The sequence below is a fragment of the Portunus trituberculatus genome, chromosome 35 (genome assembly GCF_017591435.1).
Source record: "Portunus trituberculatus isolate SZX2019 chromosome 35, ASM1759143v1, whole genome shotgun sequence".
NCBI classification, from domain to species: Eukaryota; Metazoa; Arthropoda; class Malacostraca; order Decapoda; family Portunidae; genus Portunus; species Portunus trituberculatus.
In genome coordinates, this window is record NC_059289.1 from 1,870,130 (window position 1) to 1,892,603 (window position 22,474).

Genomic DNA, 22,474 nt, shown 5'->3' on the forward strand with positions numbered 1-22,474 from the left:
CCTTAACTTTTGTGTTTTGTCTATATTTCTTTATTTCTTTTGTCTTTCTATAATTTTTTTCCTCATTTGCCGTCTATTGCTTGTTTCTTTCCTCTCTCTCTCTCTCTCTCTCTCTCTCTCTCTCTCTCTCTCTCTCTCTCTCTCTCTCTCTCTCTCTCTCTCTCTCATTATAGCTTCATTTCTATAATTTTTCGTTTTGTGCTTCATTCGTTTTTTTCACTACCTCCTCCTCCTCCTCCTCCTCCTCCTCTCCTTCTCCTTCTCCTCCTCCTTCTCCTTCTTCCTCCTCCTCCAATTTATTAACTACTCTGATGCATTATTAAAATTCTAGTTAATTGCATTTTCTCCTTTCCCTCTCTTTACTATCTTTCTTCTCTTATTACCTCCTCATTCCATTTTCTTCCTCTTGTCTCTTCTTCTGTATGTTTTCTTAGCCATGTTTTTTTTTTTGCCTGTTTTCATTTTTTATTATTTTTTTTCCTTTTCCTTCATCATTCCATTTTCCTTCTGGTTCTTGATTTTTACAGTTTTTATTCTTTCCTTTTTTTTCCTCTCCTTTATATTTCTTTCCTCTCTCTTTTCTTGCTGTTTTTTCTCTTTTCTTGTGTTGTTCTTATATGTATTTATTTTCAGGTTTGCTCTCTCTCTCTCTCTCTCTCTCTCTCTCTCTCTGTTGTTTTTAATTTCTTCCTTCAAGAGATTACTTTCCTTCTCCCTCCTCCTCTTCCTCCACTCCCCCTCCCCCCAAGTTCTTCTCTCCTTTCCTCTCTCCCCTTTCCTCCATTCAAATTTATGGAAATCAAAACCTTTTGTACCGCTGTGAATGGTTGCTAGAAGGAAAGGAGGAGAAGGAGGAGGAGGAGGAGGAGGAGGAGGAGGAGAAGAGAGGAGGAAGAGGAGGAGGAGGAGGAGAAACATGAGAAGATTGGTCACGATTCATGTGGGAAATGTTTCTTTGAGAGAGAGAGAGAGAGAGAGAGAGAGAGAGAGAGAGAGAGAGAGAGAGAGAGAGAGAGAGAGAGAGAGAGAGAACTTTTGGAAAGTTGTTGGTATTTTCTCATTTATGAATACTTTTCATTCCTGTTTTTTGTGGAGAGCGGCTAGTTTTCTCTTCATTTTTACTGTTGTTGTTGTCATTTTTTAGATTTTTCATTCTTTCTCCACCACCACCACGACCACCACCTCCACCTCCTTCTCTTTCTGTTCCTTTCTTCCCTTCCTCCGTCTTGCGTCATTAATTTGATCCCCACTACGCTGCATCTCTTTGTCGTTTCCTCCGCCATTTCACTCAATATTCGCTCTCATTATTTCCAGACCAAGACATCATGAATTTATATCACGGAATTCCTCATAACGCTAAGCTCTACTGCCGCCCCATTAATGTACAGCCCAGTCCGTCGGTGGGGCGTGTGCTCTTAATTTTTCATTGTCCCCAACACTCAATACTTGATGATGTTGAGGCCACGTACACACACACACACACACACACACACACGCCCGGTAGCTCAGTGGTTAGAGCGCTGGCTTCACAAGCCAGAGGACCGGGGTTCGATTCCCCGGCTGGATGGAGATATTTGGGTGTATCTCCTTTCACGTGTAGCCCCTGTTCACCTAGCAGTGAGTAGGTACGCGATGTAAATCGAGGAGTTGTGACCTTGTTGTCCCGGTGTGTGGTGTGTGCCTATCCGAAGATCGGAAATAATGAGCTCCGAGCTCGTTCCGTAAGGTAACGTCTGGCTGTCTCGTCAGAGATTGCAGCAGATCAAACAGTGAAACAAACAGTGAAACACACACACACACACACACACACACACACACGCACTCTCATTCGGACAGTTGGTGCTGTTTTACTAGACTCGTGTGTGTGTTTGCGTGTGCGTGTGTGTGTGTGTGTGTGTGTGTGTGTGTGTGTTTCACTGTTTGATCTGCTGCAGTCTCTGACGAGACAGCCAGACGTTACCCTACGGAAAGAGCTCAGAGTTCATTATTTCCGATCTTCGGATAGGCCTGAGACCAGGCACACACCACACACCGGGACAACAAGGTCACAACTCCTCGATTTACATCCCGTACCTGCTCACTGCTAGGTGAACAGGGGCTACACGTGAAAGGAGACACACCCAAATATCTCCACCCGGCCAGGGAATCGAACCCCGGTCCTCTGGCTTGTGAAGCCAGCGCTCTAACCACTGAGCTACCGGGCGTGTGTGTGTGTGTGTGTGTGTGTGTGTGTGTGTGTGTGTGTGTGTGTGTGTGTGTGCGCCAGGTAAGACACTTCGCTTGCTCTTTTGATGTGATAAAGATCGTAACATTTCTTTCACTCAATATATGAATCCCATGGTAGAAAACTTACAAACAGACAGATTCTCCACAACTTTGCTGCACATTTACATCAATCGCCTCACATGACTTTTTTTTCTGCAAGAGGGAGAACTACACGGGCAACAAAATATTAGAAAGAAAAAAAGGCCCACTGGAGCTGCAGTTTCCCTAAAAGATTTGAAAGAATTAGGCAAAAGCCTGAGACAAATGTGTTGACACCTCTCTTTTAAAGGAAGTCTGGTGGGAAATAACGCCTTTGTCCTCCAAGTGCAGGTCAAGAACACAGAGGACGTGTCACTCATATTGAAGCACATTGAAACACTTCCTCATAACGTGTAGTAGCTATGGTGAATGACTGACAGGTAGAGAGAGAGAGAGAGAGAGAGAGAGAGAGAGAGAGAGAGAGAGAGAGAGAGAGAGAGATGAAAGTAGACAAAAATCGACAGACTGATATAGATAAATAGATGGATAGATAGATAAATAGATGGATACAGATAGATAGATAGATAGATAGATAGATAGATTATGTACATAGATAAGAGATAGATAGATAAGAAAAATAGATAGATAGATTGTATAAATAGATAAGAGAGAGAGAGAGAGAGAGAGAGAGAGAGAGAGAGAGAGAGAGATACACACAAACACACAAATAGATAGACTGACAGAAAAGAAAAAGGTAACAGACGCACAGTTGAGACACACAGACACACACACACACACACACACACACACACACACACACCAATGCGCGGCCCAATATCCCTTTGTCTCCCATTAGGTTTTGTCTTGGCGTGAAATAAATTGGATATTGATTTCCGAAAACTTGTATGTAACTTTTTTTGCTCTTTTTAACAATCTTTCTGTGTCTTTATTTTTCAGTTACATTTATTCCGCCCTCTCTCTCTCTCTCTCTCTCTCTCTCTCTCTCTCTCTCTCTCTCTCTCTCTCTCTCTCTCTCTCTCTCTCTCTCTCTCAATACTTATTTTTCCCATCTCGTTTTAAATTATGTGTGATATTTTTTCTTTTCCTATTTATTTCCTTTCCTTTTTTTTTGTTGCTCTTTAGTATTAGTGTCTTTTTTCATGTATTATATTTTACGTGTGTGTTTTACTTCGGAGCGATGCATTTAATTTCTTTGCGTGTATGTTTTATTCAGTCTAAATTTTTCGTAATTGTTTATTTTGTTCGTTATCTTTGTGTGGGTGATATCCTGTGCTTTCATGTATTTACTCTCTCTCTCTCTCTCTCTCTCTCTCTCTCTCTCTCTCTCTCTCATTTCAAAGGATTGTAAACGTAATTAAAATTTACACTAAGCATTGGTACATACTCTTACTCCAGTATTATTTCATCTTCTTTTCTTCCTTTTCCTTCTGTTTCTTTTCTCCTTTTTCCTCCTCCTTTTCCTCCTTCTGTTTCTTCTACTCTTTTTTTTTTTCTTCTTCTTCTTCTTCTTCTTCCTTCTTCCGTTTTCCTTTACCTCTCTCACAGTAGTTAGAGCAGAATAGTTACACAAACAGCCTAGTAATTACCTCAGGGTCTGTTGCTGTTTGGTCTTCCCTTGTATTCCTTTGTATTCCTCCTCCTCCTCCTCCTCCTCCTCCTCCTCCTCCTCCTCCTCCTCCTCCTCCTCCTCCTCCTTTCTTCTTTCCGCACCCTCACTACTTCGTAAAGTCCCACGCTAGCTAATTATCATTTCTTATGTACAATACCGCTTCCTTTTCTTTTCTTCCAGGTGAAATGCAATTAACGGGCGTCTTTTCCAAGCAAGCAGTAATATGCCAGCGGCGCCGAGGCTGTCACAGAAAACAGGCCGCGGGGAGGAACACTGCAGAACACAAGGTAAGGATTGACTTCTCACATTTTCTCCTGTTGACGTTTCATTAAGTTTGCGTCCATAAATTGTCGTGATTTTCCCATTTTCTTCTGAAGTAGTTGCTCGTGATTTTCTTTTCTCCTTTCCTGCATCGGTCACTTTCTCACTTTCTCCTCTCGCAAATGTTGGGAAAAAAGAGAAAAACGACGAGGAAAAGGAGCAGGAGAAAGAGGAGCCTTGGATATGGCACGCGTCGCTTCTCTTAATAGTATTGATAATAATGTATATATTAACGATATGATACACCGTTTAGATTTCTTTCCAATTCCGCGTTATGGCCAATTTAGGGAAGAGAATCGGCCAGTGAATGCGGGAGGGAGAAAATTAGGCCACCCATGTGTTGGTGATTTGTGGACACGCCGTCGCAGTGGCCCGTGTTGGAAAAAGGGAACTTTATCGACAATAAGTAAGGTTGGCGAAGGGGCGGACGCTTGGGGATGCGCAGATGTTTGTCGTATAAGAGTTGAGTGTGGCCGCGCTGGGAGCCAGTCGCCTGCAGATAGTGCCAGGGGAAGGAGTACCGCTCGTGACTCTCTCCGTTTTCTTTACCTGTCGCTGTTTCGTCTTGGGCCGTGAGTTGCCCTTGTGACCTGAGACGGGAAGCAGGCCAGGGCAGGATGTGTGACGCACGAACAAAGTGACGCCATGGCCTGCACCTGTGACCCCGTGACTATTTGGTGATGTGGATTGGTGAGGAGTTTGTAAGTTGGCAACGCACTCGCTCCAGTGACTGACGGACTGACCACACGTGACGCCTCGCCTGATGTAAAGAACCACTACTCACCTCTCCGAACAAGTAAGTAAACGAGACAAACTTCTTCGTAACTTCGTCTCTTTACTCAGGTGTGTTGTGTGATGAGGGGAGGTAACAGGTGACGGAGCGTGGCTGTGGTGGTGGTGGTGGTGGTGGGGTGTGCTGTGACGCTGTGGTTGCAATGCTGTAACAACGTAACTGAACTTGTCTTGCTGTGATGAGTGTAAGTAACAAGTAATTGGTTGTGTTAGTGAGGTTCGATTATGCTGAGTGGTGCTGTGTTCTTGTAATGCTGTAAAGATATGGCTGTTATGTTGATAGTTATAACAGGAAGGTTGTCATGCTGTCGTTAGAATAACACTGCTGTGATGCTGTTTGATGCTGTTATTGTAATGCTGTAGTGATTTACATAGTTGTTAACCTCTTCAGTACTGGGACACATTTTTACCTTAAAATTTGTGTACGACTAGACCATTTTATTGACGTTAGATGTCTATGGAGGTCAGAAGATTAATGGCAACAGTCTACACTGTTTTAATCCCCCACATGAGTTTCTGAAGCTGTATAAAATCACCAAATAATAAGCAGAATGAATATGGAAACCCGTCATGGTACTCAAGGATTAAGATGGTAATGATGCAAAGATTATTCTGTCGTTAGAACAATACTGCTGTGATGTTGTGTGCTCCTCCTGCTGTGATTAGGGTCAAGGCTATACTGTAACAATGCAGAGGCTGTGATGTGGCGAGAATAATACGCTTGTTATGTGCAGTATTGCTATTGTTATGCTCATGTTATGCTCCAAAACTAATGCTCCGTGCTGTCTTGACTAGCCCGCCTTGCAAGACAACCCATCTCACCTGCCCGCCTGCCGCGCTCCTAATGAGGTGACAGGTGTGCGGTTCAATTAAGGAGATTACCGGTACATCGACGTTAATGAGGTGGCAGGTGTGTGGCAGTGGTGGCGGCTGCAGGTGTGTTGGTGGTTAGGGAGGTGATTGTGTGGTGTATATGTGGTGGTGAAGTGTGACAGGTGTGGTGTGTTGGTGATTTTTGGTTTGTTTGGTGTTGTTAATTGATATTAGAACAGGTGTGTGGTTCTGTTTGTATGAGTGAAGGTTTGTGTGTTTTATTGGCATGAGGGCAGGTGTGTGATGTTAGTGGTGATATTTGATATGTGCGTGTGTGTGTAATAATCAACCAACTAACAGGTGTGTGGGTCAATATACAGAGGTGAGGTGTTAACGACGTGATGATAGTGTTTTTAATGCTTCGTAATAGCGCAGGTGTGTGGTGTTAATGATAAGTCAGGTATGTGAATATGACATCAGTAGTAGATCGATATGTGTGTGGTCATGTTTGCAGGCGTGGTCGGTGAGATGAGATGTGTTATATAACTTCACTAATCCTTTCACTGCTTTTTGACACCTTTTCTTCTAGTTCTACAGTCACCTAACATTTTACTGCGTAGAGATTGCAAAGTCTGTTTCTTTCCCCTTCTTTCTTGTTGATGGTTATACAGGTTCCGTAGATTGCTTGTAGTGCTGTGAATTGTTTGTCTATCGCAGTGAAAGGTTGAAGTTAGTAACGTGGCGCGTGGCAGATGCGTGACAGGTGTGGCCGTGAATTACTATGACGTGAAGCGTGAATCATGAAAGGTTGACAGGATTTGAAAATTTCCCACATTTGTTGCGAGCATAAATCTGTAATTAGTAAACCTCTTGCTGGCGTAATTAAATTGGGAATATTGAATTAGTTCCAAGGTTGGGCAGACAGACAAACGTAATCCTCATATTTAAGAAGAGGGATAAATTTTTAATACCACGTGAAATGTTGAATATATAAGTGAAATGCTGTACTTCATTATGATAAGATGTATTTGCGATCATCCACGAAAAGGAAATTAACGAATCGCTGGCTGGCTTCACAAGGGCACGCCGCGTCTGGCAAATCTTTTGATCTTCTGCATGAAAGATTACGAGGCGGTAGCTAATGAAGAAAAATTATAATGCTCCTTGATTTCAGTAAAGCGTTTCATCGTCCACCTAATCAGCTGCTCTGGGATAAAAATCGGTGCCTCATTTTGGAATAGAAAGTAAAGTCTGGATTTCTCACTTTGGTTACTAAAATCTTCTTACATAATTTGGATAACTGTAGACAAGACGGGAGAAGAGTTTAACCCCTTCAGTACCATGACACGTTCCCATATTCATTCTGCTTACTATTTGGTGATTTTATTTAGCTTCAGAAATTTATGTGGGGGAATTGAAATAGTGAAAACTGTGGTCATCAATCTTCTAACCTCTATAAAATGGTCTAGTCGTACACAAGTCTCAAGGTAAAAATGTGTCCCAGTGTTGAAGAGTTTAATCACATACTATAACATTTTGACTACTTCTCATATTTGTCTTTTGAAATTGATATCTTGACTAGCACATTACTATTTCATTAAGTTTGGGAAGAAGTTATGGCGGTCAAAGGATAAATTAAATGTGTGGCTTGGTTAGGAGAAGAGAACAGATTGAATGACCAGTGAGAAACCAAACTGAGCTTTTTCACTGATGGCGTTCCTCAGAGTGATATTTTAGAACCTTTTTTTATTCGTCTAGTTGCAATGTGGCTTCTGGGATGGAGGGAAGTGTTACATTTTATCACAATACAAGGTGGATCATGTGTTTTATTGGGAACTTTAATAAGAAAACCTGCCACATGCATCAGGTAAAGTAATGTCTTGTGGTCTGTTATTGTATAGAGACACGTTTAACCTCTTGAGCTCCATGACACGTTTCCATATTCATTCTGATTACTGTTTGGTGCACTGTTTGGTGATTTTATACAGTTTCGGAAACTTATGTGGGGGATTAAAATAGTGAGGAGTCTGGCCATTGATCTTCTGACCTCCATAGACCCTTCGTAATGTAAATAAAATGGTCTAATCGTGCACAAAACTTAGGGAAAAATGTGTTCCAGTATTGAAAAGGTTAAGAATTATATAAGAATGTGGTACTATTGGTGATAATGACGCAGAACGATAGAACAGTATAGGTACTCGAAAAATAATGACCATTGATATACAAATGAGAAAAGTTCAACAACATGAACGAGGTAATTGGATAGGAGAGACACACTTAAGTAGTTAGGAATCAACAGGTAAGACGTCATTCGTTCTTTATTGAGGGAAAAGTTGATGTGATGTCGAGTGCAGGGAATAATGAATGTAATTGCTATACCCGCACCCTCACGCCCCACCGACCAGCTTCCCGTATCCAGTAGGGAGAAAATTGCATATTGTCATGGTAATACAAAACTACTCGTGAAACTTAGTACTCCTATGTATAAGAAATGAAGCAATTACGCCAAGTTTCTGTGGAAAGTATTGGCTTACAAGTAGAAGCGGCAGAAGTTCGTCTCATTCCTTGATAAAAGATTACTGTCCCGTGTTCGTTAGATATTGGAAAGGCAAGTGTGTGTGTGTGTGGGGGGGGGGGTTGTTGCCAGTTCCCTTAAAGTTCATAAGAGTTATCCAGAAGTGAGGGACAAATGTAGTGAAACTCCCTCTTAAAAAAAAGTCATGTAGTAGGAAGACGGAAATACAGAAGCAAGCAGGGAGTTCCAGAGTTTACCAGAGAAAGGTATGAATGATTGGGAATACTGGTTAACTCTTGTATTAGAGAGTTGAACAGAATAGGGGTGAGAGGAAGAAGAAAGCCTTGTGTAGCGATGCCGCAGGAGGAGGGGAGGGAAGCAGTTAGTAAGATCAGTAGAGCAGTTAGTAGTTAGCATGTCCAGTCTTCCGTAAAACAACTTAAAGAAAAAAATAAAAAGGTAATGAACTACGAAAAATATGCATTGCCATAACCTTTTTGATCTATAACTAAAGAGCTTTGAGGTGTGCTTCTCCTCCTCCTCCTCCTCCTCCTCCTCCTCCTCCTCCTCCTCTTCGTCCGCATCATCAAATCTTTTTACGTCTCTTTTTCTTTGCCGCTTCACTGACGTTTGTCCTTTGATCTGCTGCCACCACTGCGTAAATATGAGAAGGAAGGAAGCAAGGAAGGAAGGGAGTATGGAAATATTTCTCTATGGTTAGAATTCTGTTGCATATGTCCTCCTCCTCCTCCTCCCTCACTGGTTAGACATATTCTCTTTTACTTTCTATTTTCGTTTTTATTCCGTTTTTTTTTCTCACCTCAGTTATATTTTTATCGTATATTTTCTCAATCTATTTTTCCATCAGCTTTATCTCTTATTTTGTTTGTTTTCTTCCCTCCACAACCTTTGGCCTCTCGACTCTCACCGACGCTGTTAACCTCATATTGTGGTGTTGACTAATGATGATGGTGATGGTGGTGATAGTGGCGGTAATGGTAGTGGCGATGGGAGAAGTAATGGTGATGGAGGCAGTGGTGGTGGTGGTGGTGGTGGTGGTGGTGATGGAGGTGGTAGGAGATTTAGGGAGCGTTTCTCGTATCATATGTGGGTGAGAAATGGGAAAATTCTTCACACTATCATATTCTTTTTAGTTAATATAGAAAGGGAATAATTAAAACCGTAAAGCTATCATTATCACCACCACCGCCATCACCATCACCATCATCATCCACCACCACCACCACCACCATCATCTCCGCCATCACCAGTGTTATTTACTTATTAGTTTCTTTTAATGTTTTGACTTTATTTGTAATTTTCTATATTTTTCTCATTTTGCAAAGCTTCTTGTATAAATATATATTTCTTGTTTTTTTCTTATAAGTCTGTCTTTTTTTTTTGTTTTCCAGATTTTGTTTTGTTCACATTTGCTAACCTTGAACCTGAACATGGCTGGTTAATAACAATAGAAAACCATCAAGAATTCTGTCTCGCCTAAGAATAGAATAAAACCAAGCAACCAGCCAAACAAACAGCAAAAAAGGTGAGCTTGTGTCTTGCCCTTTACTCGTAATGGCCTGCTACGGAGTGCTAGCGAGAGGCTGGCTTTTGTTGACTGCATTTTTCATCCCTTTCAGCGTGTTACTGAGGCAGTCATTTTTGCCGCTTCGTGTATGAAAAGTTGTTAGTCCCATCCAGATTCACGGGAGTTTCTTGACAAATGGGCGGCTCTTCCTACACAGGACATCAAGAAACATTCCCCTGCGAGACCTGGACACACCCACATACTTGTCAAACGCAGCATGTTAAGTATGGTACGAAATTATTTTGCATTTTTCGAGAACCTGAGTCAATAAGGAAAGGCAGTCAGTCTGCACAATGCACACGTGGCGGTCTCTATGTAAAACGTACCCACATAGACGCACTTTCTTTCTGTGTCAGTAAATATATCTGATCTTCAAAAGCTTACTATTCAGTGCACTGTTTACATGATTTATTTTGATTTATTTTATTAATGCATTAGGGACAGCTGGCAAAAGGCAACAAAATATGGAAGAAAAAAGGGCCTACTATGTTGCCAGTTAACTAAAAGACATGGGAGTTAGCTAAAATTCAGGGACAAATGTCTCGACACCTCTCTCTTAAAAGAAGTCAAGTAAAAGGAAGATGGAAATACAGAAACAGGAAGGGAGTGATTGTCTGCCTGTATGAAGCTTTCCCACATACACGTACGTACCACCTGTATCCGTGAACTGGTCTCTTTAAAAGCTTCTTATTTGCACTATCTTGATTAATGAAGTCGTATTATTTGTTTATGAAGGAGAGAAGCCAGCCAAGGGTAACAAATTATTAAAAAAAATGCCCACTAAAGTGCTGGTTCCCTAAAAGAAAAGTGAAGAGTTAACCAAAATTATGGAACATATGTCTTGATACCTTGTTATGTAAGTCCAAAGCGTCATAACTCTAACTTAAACAACACGCAAGTTTAGAATGTGGATGGAATCAACTTCTTGGTGGAAGGTTCTTATAAGCAATGAGGTGTATTTTATAACGCAAGTCTAACCAGCGCCTAGTTATAACCAAAGCGTCTTAACTTAATCAACTTCGACAAATACACGTTTGGCTCGATTATAACACTTTTTCTTAGCCAAAATTAAGGAACAAATGTCTTGATATCTTGTTAGCAGAGCGTCACAACTCTAACTTAAACACCGCACAAGTTTAGAATATGGATGGAATCAACTTACAAAACAAAAACCGATGGAAGGTTCTTATAAGCAATGAGGTGTATTTTGTGACGTAAATCTAACCATCACCATGTTACTAAAGCGTCATAACTTACACTATACACAAGTTTAGAACGATGATGGAATGAACCTCTAACATGAAAATAGTGGGTGGAATTTCTCGTTGTATTATTGTCAGGTTTCTTCTTATCAGTGAGGTCTGTTTTGTTAAGTAAGTCTAACCAGCGCCTAGTAATTACCAAAGCGTCTTTACTTAATCAACTTCGACAGCATGCACGTTTCACTCGTTTTCATTCTCAAACACTTGTATGATTCACCTCCATTATTTCAAAAGGCTATATTCAACTTCTTTTAAAGGTGTTTTTAAGGTTCTGGAGGCAGATTGACAAGATTTATGTGTTATTAATTGGAGAAACACTTCTGAAAACCCCGCTAATCATCTGAATAGCCTTGGAAAATAGTCATGGTAAGAGAGCTGAGCGTTTCTGAATACGGACCTTTAACCCTTTCAGTGCCTTGACGCATTTCCATGTTCGTTTTGGCTCCTATTTGGTGATTTTATACAGCTTCAGAAACTTATGTGGGGATCAAAATAGCGAACACTGTGGCCATTAATCTTCTGACCTCCCTACACTTTTCCTGATGTCAATAGAATGGTCTAATCACTCACAAATCTCAAGATCAAAATGTGTTCCAGTATTGAAGGGGTAAAATTATAGTGGAATGGTTCTCTCACATAACAAACCGTGGTGGAATCTTTCACTCTATCATTTTCAAGGCTCTTGTGAATATTTTACTGTCGCTTTTCCATCCATTTTCTCCCTCAGATCGTGTTGAATCCCTCCCGTCCGTAGTGTGTCTGTGCTGTAACTCGCCAAGCCTTTCAAAGCAAAAAAAGAAAATAAAAAAAACATGCCAATCGGAAAAAAAAGAAAAAATAGTGACATGAGAGAAAAAAAAATGAAACCTGACCAAGGAAACTTTTTTGTATTTTTCTTTCATGACTACGAGTACTTCAGAAGACAAGTTTGATCTCTCTCTCTCTCTCTCTCTCTCTCTCTCTCTCTCTCTCTCTCTCTCTCTCTCTCTCTGGAATATTGGAGTAGCTAACTTTCATTCACGTTTCCTCCTTGTCTGTCCATCTGTCTGTCTATCTTTCTGTCTTTCTATCTATCTGTCTATCATCTGAACCGACACTATTTTCTTTTTCTCCATTTCTTTCCTCTTTGGCGTAGCAGGAAAAGACTATTTCTGGAAACTGCACCAACTCTCACGCTATTTTTACATACTTTTTTCCATCGAGATACTTTTTGGGCACACATTTTTTTTTTCCATTGCCGCGTTGAGATACATTTTGGGCATTTTAGGAAGTTATGTGATCGTTTTAGGAACTGATGATGTACAGGGAGAGGAACTGTGCCGGGGTTTCATTGTTTTATCCCGTTATGTGTGTTGATGAGACGCGGTAATAAAAGCGTGGTAGAGAGAGAGAGAGAGAGAGAGAGAGAGAGAGAGAGAGAGAAGTCGTACAGCTAAGTATCTACAAAAGACGATGGATAGACAGATGACAAACAGAATATATAATGAACAATTTAGACAAGAAGGAAGAGCATACATGTATTTTTCAATGGTAGAACACAAGTTTACCTTCAAGAAGAGGAAGTTTATCTGCCTTATGATAATGTTCCAGAGATAGAGAGAGAGAGAGAGAGAGAGAGAGAGAGAGAGAGAGAGAGAGAGAGAGAGAGAGAGAAACGGTATGTGCATGTATATTTCGTGTTCTTGTGTATTGTTTTGATTCTTTTCTTGTGTTAATAGTGTTGAGTATATTGTGATGTGTAATTTGCCTTGTTTTGTTGTATTATTTTGTATTCCTTCCATCTCACCACCTGATGTTTGTTTTTGTTCATTATTTTAGTCGTGGTGGTGGTGGTGGTGGTCGATGTCGCTGTTGTTATTTTCTTATTTTTATTTTTCCTTCATTTTTTTTTTTTTTACTTTTTACTTCTTTCCTTCAGTAACAGCGGTTCGACTTTACGTGACTTCAGCGGTCCATTACGGTGTTTCTGTAAAGGATGATGGATGGCCGCTTTGTTCTCTCTCTCTCTCTCTCTCTCTCTCTCTCTCTCTCTCTCTCTCTCTCTCTCTCTCTCTCTCTCTCTCTCTCTCTCTCTCCAGCACGTGTCTAGTTACCTTCACTCTTTTTTTCCTTTTTTTTTTTCATTCCAATTTTTTTTTTCATTCCAATTTCCTGATGGAACGAGTAATTGGCATTTTGATTTTTTAGCAGCCATTGAACAGTGTTTTGTGATTCTTTCTCCTCGCCGTTGCTTTCCCAGGGGGAGTTTAGTTTTTAATTTTCCATGAGGCAGAAAGATAAAGAAAGGAAGGAAGGAAGGAAGGAAGGAAGGAAGGAGGGAAGAAAGGTGGAGGTGGAAAGGAAGGCAGGGAGAAAGATAAAAGAAGAAAGATAAAGGAAAGATAAAGGAAGATGAAGGAAGGAAGGAAGAAAGGAAGGAAGTGGAGGTGGCAGTGAGAGTGGGGAAAGGAAGGAAGGAATGAAGGAAGAAATATTAAGGAAGAAATAGATGAAGGAACGAAGGAAGAAAGTGTAGGAGGAGATGAGAGCGGGGAAAGGAAAGAAGGAATGAAGGAAGAAATATTAAGGAAGAAAGATAGATGAAGGAAGAAGGAAGGCAGTAGAAGGGGGGTAAGAATGGGGAGTGGGGAGAAAGCGAGTGAATAATGAATGAAGGAAAAAGAAAAAAGAGACACTACATTAAGGGGAATCTTTTCGTCTGCATTTTGTAGGTAATGAAGGTTGGGGAGGTGGGGGAGAGGTGGAGGTTGTGGGGGGTGGGAGGACAGGTGTGTGTGTAGGGGGGGGCAGGTGGAAGGTGAGAAGAGGTAAGCTCACTGGGGGTGGGGACATTATGCAAAAAAGGCGCAAAAAAAAGACCAGGTAATTAGGTTAGAGCGGGCAATGATGTTAAGCAAGCACTCAGTCAGTCAGTCAGTCAGTCAGTCAGTCAGTCAGTCATGTCGCAAGTAGTGAAAACATGACACGTAAATTGTACCTCTTCTTTTTTTATTCAATTTTTTTCTCTTTTCTTTTTATATTTAACGTTTTCCTTTCTTTTATTTAACGTTTTTCTCTTTTATTTTACGTTTTTTTCATTCTTTCTCATTTATTTCACGTTTTTTTTTCATTTTTTCTTTAATTTTACTTTTATATTATTTCATTTCACGTTTTTCTTCTTTCTCTTTTGTTTTACGGTTTTCTTTCTCTTATTTTACGTTTTTTTTTTCTTTTACGTTTTTTTCTTTTTTCTTTTACGTTTTCATTCTTTCTCTTTTTTTCTCTAATTCTGATTTTTTTTTTCCGTTCCATATTTTTTCTCTTCTTTATTTTCGTGTATGTTTTTTCCCTTGACAGTGATTTAATCGTACAATCTCTCTCTCTCTCTCTCTCTCTCTCTCTCTCTCTCTCTCTCTCTCTCTCTCTCTCTCTCTCTCTCTCTCTCTCTCTCTCTCTCTCTCTCTCGTAAATCAGTCTTTTTATCTTTTATCGTTTTCTTTGTCTGTTTCTTTAATTTACTTCTTGTTCTCTTCATCTTTATCGTTACGTCTTTATTATTTGTCTGTGCTTTATTTTGATTATCTTTGTTGCATCTTATCTTTATCACCTCATTACTGTGTCTCGATGTTTTGTTTCCCTATTCCTTGTTTTATTCTCTTTATTTTACTTCTCTCGTGTTTTTGTGTCTTGTTTCTCTCAGTACATGTTTCCCTGTCTTAGTCTCTGTTTCTCTTTCTCTGTTTCTCTTTCTCTATCTCTCTCTCTCTCTCATTTCGGATTTATTTTTCCTAACAGTTTTTTTTTTCTCTTTCTCAGTAATATTGTCTTAGTTTTTTCTCTCTTACTTTGCTATTTATTTTTTTGTTTTCTCTACTCTTCCTCTTTCTCTGTTTTTTTTTTGCATCTTCCTCCTTTTTCTAATGTTTCCTTTCTCTCTGCAACACTATTTTTATTCTTCTCTTTTTTTCTCTTATTTATCTGATTTTCTGCTGATTCTCTCTCTCTCTCTCTCTCTCTCTCTCTCTCTCTCTCTCTCTCTCTCTCTCTCTCTCTCTCTCTCTCTCTCTCTCTCTCTCTTCCTTTTATTCTCGTCCATTTTGTCGTCTTTCTACATCTTAATCCTCTTTTCATTTATTTATTTTATTTATTTTTTCCTACGCATGTTTTTGTTTCTTTCTCTCAATCCTGTTTTGTTCTCTACTCTTCCTCATATCTCCTCTTTCTCTGTGTTTTGTCTTCTCCTCCTCTTTCTCATCTTTTTTTTTTATATCTCTTTCTCATCTCAGTACATCATTATTGCCTGTTCTCACTTATCTTTATTCTTCTGTGTTGTTCCTCATATTCTTTTCGCTTCTTATGCATTTTTTCCTTTTCTTTTTTTCTTTCTACTCTCTCTCTCTCTCTCTCTCTCTCTCTCTCTCTCTCTCTCTCTCTCTCTCTCTCTCTCTCTCTCTCTCTCTCTCTCTCTCTCTCTCTCTCTCTCTCTCACTCTCAATTCAATATCGTTTTCATTTATCTCTCCTGCTTGTTTTTTTTTTCTCCTCCTCTCTTCTTTTTACTTTTATTCCATTTTCCTCCTCTTTTCCAGGGGTAGCACAGGTGTTCCAGAGGTGCATTGTCCTGGTGTGTCGCCCTGAGGTATTTCCTTTGCCTGGAATGGGCCGGGGGATTCGGAGAGAGAGAGAGAGGGAGAGGAGAGAGAGAGAGAGAGTAAGGAGCTGGGATGGATTGGGAGATGTGTGTTGGAGTATGTGTGAAATGGAAGGAGAATCTGAGGAATGGTGTGTATTTAACCCCTTCAGTACCATGACGCGTTTCCATATTCCTTCTGGTGACTATTTGGTGACTTTATACAGCTTCGGAAACTCATGTGAGTGATTAAAATAGTGAGACTGTGGCCATGAATCTGGCCAGAAACTCATGTGAGTGATCTTCTAATCTGGTGATTTTATACGGCTTCCGAAACTCATGTGAGTGATTAAAATAGTGGACACTGTGGCCATGAATCTTCTAACCTCCATAGACCCTTCGTAATGTCAATAAAACGGGCTAATGGTGCACAGTTCTTAAGGTAAAAATGTGTCCCAGTACTGAAGAGGTTAAGATATTGTAAACAAATAGATAGTAGTACTGTTAGAATTGGTAGCAGACGACAGTGCGCCTTTGGGTACATAATCCTCTGTACCAAGTTACGTTTAGATAAAAAAAGATAAGAGAGAGAGAGAGAGAGAGAGAGAGAGAGAGAGAGACAGAGAGAAAGGGTAAGAGGAAGAGAAACTAAATCCTTGTGTCTTTGTATCATTATTTTGCAGTCCCTCTTCGTGTAATATTCCCCGTGTTGGATGTACAATGGTCTCTTGGAATGTAATGTACTGTGTATTGTATGTAATGTATTGTTGTACTCGTTGCTGTTTTTGTGTGGTGCGGGTCACAGTGTTGCGCGAGGAGAGGCGAGTCACACGCTAATATGAAGAGCCTGCTGTTATTCATTGTGCTGCGTTCCGTTGCGTTGTGTTCAAATTACTGCTGGATGCACAGGATTATGTTTTATTTATGCTTGTGTTCGCTCTGATGAAAGGAGGTCAGTGCTGGGAAAATATGAGTGTGAGGAGAGAGAGAGAGAGAGAGGTGGGAGGGAGGGAGAGAGAGAGAGAGAGAAAGGAAGCCCAAATGCGTGGAAATGTCTTTTTTTTGGGGTGTTGTTGGTACTGTTGCCGTACATGGGAATAATGAAGGTGATGATAAATGTAGCGGTAATGGTGATAATGATGATAATAACGATAGTGATAATAGTAATAGTAATGATAATAGTAATAATAATGATGATGATAATAATAATAATAATAATAATAATAGTAATAGTAATGATAATAATAATGACAATACTACTACTACTACTACTACTACTACTACTACTACTACTACTACTACTACTACTACTACTACTACTACTACCACCACTACTACTACCATTACCCCAACAATTAATACTGCTATAAGTGCAACCAACAATGACAACAAAAATAGTAAAAACAAAGCAACACGAAGATGAAGGGCGCTATGCATGAGAGAGAGAGAGAGAGAGAGAGAGAGAGAGAGAGAGAGAGAGAGAGAGAGAGAGAGAGAGAGAGATTGTAGAATTTTGGCGGCGGTTTGGCTTCTCGAGATGATTCTGACTCAACCAAAATTAATCTGCGCTGCTCAGAATCTTAACGCGGTAATACCTTGAAGATTGCACGTGTGAGGTATGTGTGGGAAGGGGACTGGAATGGAGGAGGAGGAGGAGGAGGAGGAGGAGACGTCAGGTGTTCTAATAGTGGTGGTGGTGAAGGGAAAGTGAAGATGGTTAATGTATGTGGTGGAATATTCTCCTCTGTGTGTGTGTGTGTGTGTGTGTGTGTGTGTGTGTGTGTGTGTGTGTGTGCAAGGTTGGTCGTAGTGACGTTAATTTAATCCCGGTAATTATTACGTACATTCATTTGTTCGCTTGTCATTTGGTAATTTGCATGCATTAAGCAACTTGAGGAGGAGGAGGAGGAGGAGGAGGTCTGGGCTAATGTGTGGACAGACAGTATTTGTTCAATTGTATCTTGTTCTTACTTGCTAATGTTCATTGTATTCTCAATAATACATCTTCATTCTATTGTTCTTTCTGTTATTTTTACCATTTTTTCATACTGTAACTTAATTTCATTTTTTCTATTTTACTATTTCATATTCTCCTCCTAATAATATCACTTCATTTATCTATCTTTTCCTTTTTTTCCTTTGTTTGCCTTGCATTTCTTCCCGTCCTTTTACTTCATTTTTATTTTGTCTTCCCTTATCTGTTCATCCTTTCTTTCTTCTTGTCATCCATCTGTTCTTTTCACATAATTCTCATATTTTCAATTCTTCTACTTATTATGTTCCTAATGTTCTCCGTTCTTCGCATATCCTTTGTTCATCCTCTCATTATTTCTTTCTTGTCTCATTATTCATTTCGTCATTCTTATACTCTTCTCTAGACATCCTTTCCAGTTTTTCCTCTGTATTTTCCTTTCAGCTATTCCATTCGTACCCATCCTGCTGTCCTCGTTATCCTATCTTTCACCTTGTCAGTCCTTGTCCATCCTGCCTCGCCGTGTGGCCTTGTTCATTCTGCGAGGGAGTGCCAGTATTGAGTCCAAACCACACAGCGAATGACAGGGCTTTGTGTCAGGGCTGTGTCAACAAGATCTCATCCCTAATTACTAGTCAAACAGCACACCCCAGGCAGTGTCATCAGTCTTGTGTCAACACTTGCCTTGCCACACGTCACCGCAAATAACGGAACTCGCTCTGCTGGTGTAGGCCTAACACTGGGGAAGGGATGTCGGGGTGGATGTGTTGAATTGGTGGTGAGAGCTGCAGTGTTTGGGTTCGTGGGTTTAGGTATCAAGGTTGCTCGTCAGTAGAGGGGATGTGGGGGTGTGTTGAATTGGTAGTGAGAGGTATAGTGTTTCTGTTCGTGGGTTTAGGTATGAAGGTTGATAGTCAGTATAGGCTTAGTTGATTGAGTTTTAGTAGTGAGGTCATTTGTCACTGCGTATGAAAGGAGGTGGTGCAGTGTTAGGGTTAGTGAGTTAAGGTACCAAGGTTGATAGTCAGTTGGAGGTTTAATAAATTGAGTGATTTTTAGTAATGAGGTCATATATCTGGTTGTGAAAGGAAGAGGTGAGGCAAGAGAGAAAAACTGCAATATCTGTGTTAGTGGGTTTAGATACCAAGGTTGCTAGTCAGTGGAAGGTTTAGTTTTTTGAGTGAGTTTTAGCAGTAAGGTCATTTGTCTGCTTATGGAAGGAAGAGCTGCAATATCTGGGTTAGCGGTATATATTTAGGTACCAAGGTTGCAGTCAGTGAGAGGCTGAGTAGTAGAGTGAATTTTGGCTTTGAAGTCTTGTGTGTCGCTGCTCATGAAAGGAATATCGTTACTGGGAATAAGCTGACAAGGGAGAGAATTGCAGTGTGTCGATACCACGGAAGCTAGTCAGTGGGAGTTTGATGGATTGATTGGGTGACTGGTTAATAGATGGACTGTTTGATTAATTGATTTAATGTACTGCTGAACAAGGGCCATTTTTTTTTTCAATAGTATCCAGTTTTGTTAGATATTAAAAGGAAAAAAAAAAACTATAGGTGAGTCTTAATATGTTTCCTGGTTAGCTGCTGTTACCGCCACGCCTCCTGGTTCTCTTTCACCGTGTGGAGACAGAGTAAGATTAAATACAGTGTTTAGAGTAAGGTACAGTGTTTAGGAGGCATTTGTTTCTCTTTAAAGGATTAAATAAAGGAGGAATTACTATTACTACTTCTACCACCACCACCACCACCACCACTACTACTACTACTACTACTACTACTACTACTACTACTACTACTACTACTACTACTACTACTACTACTACTACTACTACTACTACTACTACTACTACTCACATCCCACACGACACCCCTACGACCACCAGCCAGGTAGCGAAATACAACAAACATCCTTCCCTTTCATTTCTTTCCTTGCCGTCCACTGATGTGTCTCTCACTGGTGTTCTTCCTCACTATTACTCATTTTGGACCATTTATTTTTCACCACCAAGGGAGAGGAAGTCGAGCTAACCATTAACACACACACACACACACTCTCTCTCTCTCTCTCTCTCTCTCTCTCTCTCTCTCTCTCTCTCTCTCAAGGGGATTTAGTGAGGCTTACGTAGTATTTACTTTAGGATCACAATTTGTACTCTTTATATTGTGTCATTTGTTTGAGGATCAGTTTGTTAAGCCACTTCATGTGTCATAATTATGCGCCATTTTTGAGTCACTTATTGCCGTATTGATAGCGTGTGTGTGTGTGTGTGTGTGTGTGTGTGTGTGTGTGTGTGTGTGTGTGTGTGTGTGTGTGTGAGGCTTTAAAGAAGAGCTTGTCTTTATCGTTTCAAATCGTCCGTCATCACTCTCTCTCTCTCTCTCTCTCTCTCTCTCTCTCTCTCTCTCTCTCTCTCTCTCTCTCTCTCTCTTCCTGTTGTTGGATATTTTTTACAACAAACATCTTACTCTTCCTTTGTTAACAAACATCTTACTCTTCCTTTGTTAAAGTTAGGTCAAAGAGAGGTATGCACTATGCACTAAAGGAGGAGGAGGAGGAGGAGGAGGAGGAGGAGGAGGAGGAGGAGGAGGAGGAGGAGGAGGTAGTGGTGGTGGTGGGGGAGGAGGAGGAGGAGGAGGTGGAACATGGAGGGAAAGAAAGACTTGGGCAGAAAGGTAAATTAGCATTAGATTGGCAGGAGAAACACGTAGGAAAAGGAAAAAATGTGGAGAATGCCAGAGAGAGAGAGAGAGAGAGAGAGAGAGAGAGAGAGAGAGAGAGAGACTAAAGATACAAGATAAGAGAAAAATATTGCATTCCGAGCGAAGGAGGAGAGAGAGATGGAGGAAGAAGAAGAGGAGGAGGAGGAGGAGGAGGAGGAGGAGGAGGAGGAGGAGGAGGAGGAGGAGGAGGAGGAGGAGGAAGAGGAAGAGGAAGAGCCTGCGGTCAAGGACTGGGCCTCTGTATCTTCTCTTCTGCATGCAGTATGTGTGTGTGTGTGTGTGTGTGTGCGTGTGCGTGTGCGTGTGCGTGTGTGTGTACAATTAGATATTGATGGATAAATATACGGCGCTGGATTGTTTTTCATCTTTTTTCTCTTTTCATCCTCCTTTCTTTGAACTTTCTATTTTTTTTCATTTTCTCTCTTCTTTGGTTATTTACGTTTTCACTCTTATCTTTTCCTTTGATTATTTTTACACTATTTCTGAAAAAGCCTCTGTGTATTTATGTGTTCTTTTCTCCTCCTCCTCCTCCTCCTCCTCCTCCTCGAACCTTGCTATCCTCTTACCCCTACTCATAAAATCTGTAGTGGTCGTATATATAGTCACACAAACAATCTCGTTAGCTTAAGAAGAAATATTGTTGCCTTACTTTTTTCCATTTTTCTCCTTTCTATTCAATTTACATTCCTTCTCCTCCTCCTGCATCTCCTCCTCCTCCTCCTGGTAGACGCTTAACACACTTAATCGCCCCGGGAAGGCCTTTGCTGCTCTTTGAAAGTTAGTTTTGACAGAAGTTCGAAGGAGGGGAAAAAAAGCGAAAAAGACGAGAAAAGAAATAAGGAAGCTAATTTGTGTCGGTGTATCTTGGGCTACGGTGCGTGATGAGTGTACGTGGAAAGGCTGATGGGTCCGAGGGGATGGGGAAGAGAGGGGAAGGAGAGGTGTATGAAGGTTTCTGTGTTAGGGAATAGGGTGAGAGGAGGATGGAGTGAGGAGAAGGGAGTTGCAGTAAGAATAGGTTCAGAGGAGGGGATAGAGAAGGTAGAGGGGGATGGGGAAGAGAGGGAAAAAGAGGGGAAATGTAAGGGGTTCTGGGTTAGAGAATAGGGTGAGAGAGAGGAGGAGTGAGGGAAGGGAGCTGCAGTAAGATTAGGTTCAGAGGAGGGGAGAGAGAAGTGAGAGGGAGAGAGAGAGAAGGAGGGAGAGGAGGGAAGTGAAGCTGTGAGAGGAGATAGGAGAGGAGTCGGATTAAGGTGAAGGAAAAGGGAGGAGGAGGAGGAGGAGGAGGAGGAGGAGGAGAGGAGAAAGTGGATGATTGGGTTAGGAAGAGTTTGGAGAGAAAACGAGGGAGGAGGAGAAGAAGAAGAAGAGGAAGAGGGAATAGATGGCTGGTGGGAGGGAAAAATAGAGAAGAGAAGTACAAAGGTGAGATTTAACCACTTCAACACTGGGACACATTTTTACCTTGAGATTTATGTACGATTAGAACATTTTATTGGCATTAGGAAGGGTGTATAGAGGTCAGGAGATTAATGGCCACAGTCTTCACTATTTTAATCCCCACATGAGTTTCTGAAGCTGTTTAAAGTCACCTAATAGTCACCAGAAGGAATATGGAAACGCGTCATGGTACTAAAGGGGTTACAGGTAGTGATGATCAATATATAGAGAAAAAAAAAGAGAAAAATGGAATCGGTTTGACAGTCCGACTAGGAAAAATTTGTTAAGTTCTATTGTTTTTATATTTTTGTGTGTGATATTTTTTGAGGTTTTCATGTTTCGTTTCTTTTTTTTTTTTTTTCTGTGCAATATTCGTTACTTGTTCTTTTGTGTTTTTGTTATTTTTTTTTATATATTTTTCTTAACTGTTCTTTCCTCTTCTATTTTGTCTTTACCTTTTTCATTTGTTCTTCATTCGTACCTGTCTGTCAGTTCCCTCGTTTCCCCTTTTCGCGTTTTCCTTATTCTGTTTTCCTTATTGTGTTTTCTGTTTTTTCCTTTTTTTC

General features: G+C 40.6%; 1 protein-coding gene across 5 annotated transcripts in view; it reads left to right on the top strand.

The window, feature by feature from the left end:
* The first annotated feature begins 4,670 nt into the window (after positions 1-4,670).
* LOC123513171 overlaps positions 4,671-22,474 on the top strand; it is an 87,287-nt gene continuing 69,483 nt past the window's right edge. For 2 of the 5 annotated variants that reach the window (XM_045270111.1, XM_045270113.1), the window contains exons 1-3: positions 4,671-4,991; positions 9,728-9,861; positions 9,956-10,132. The gene's annotated coding sequence lies outside the window, so the exon portion shown is untranslated. The remainder of the gene's footprint in view (positions 4,992-9,727; positions 9,862-9,955; positions 10,133-22,474) is intronic. The other 3 variants (XM_045270110.1, XM_045270114.1, XM_045270112.1) reach the window with 2 other exon arrangements.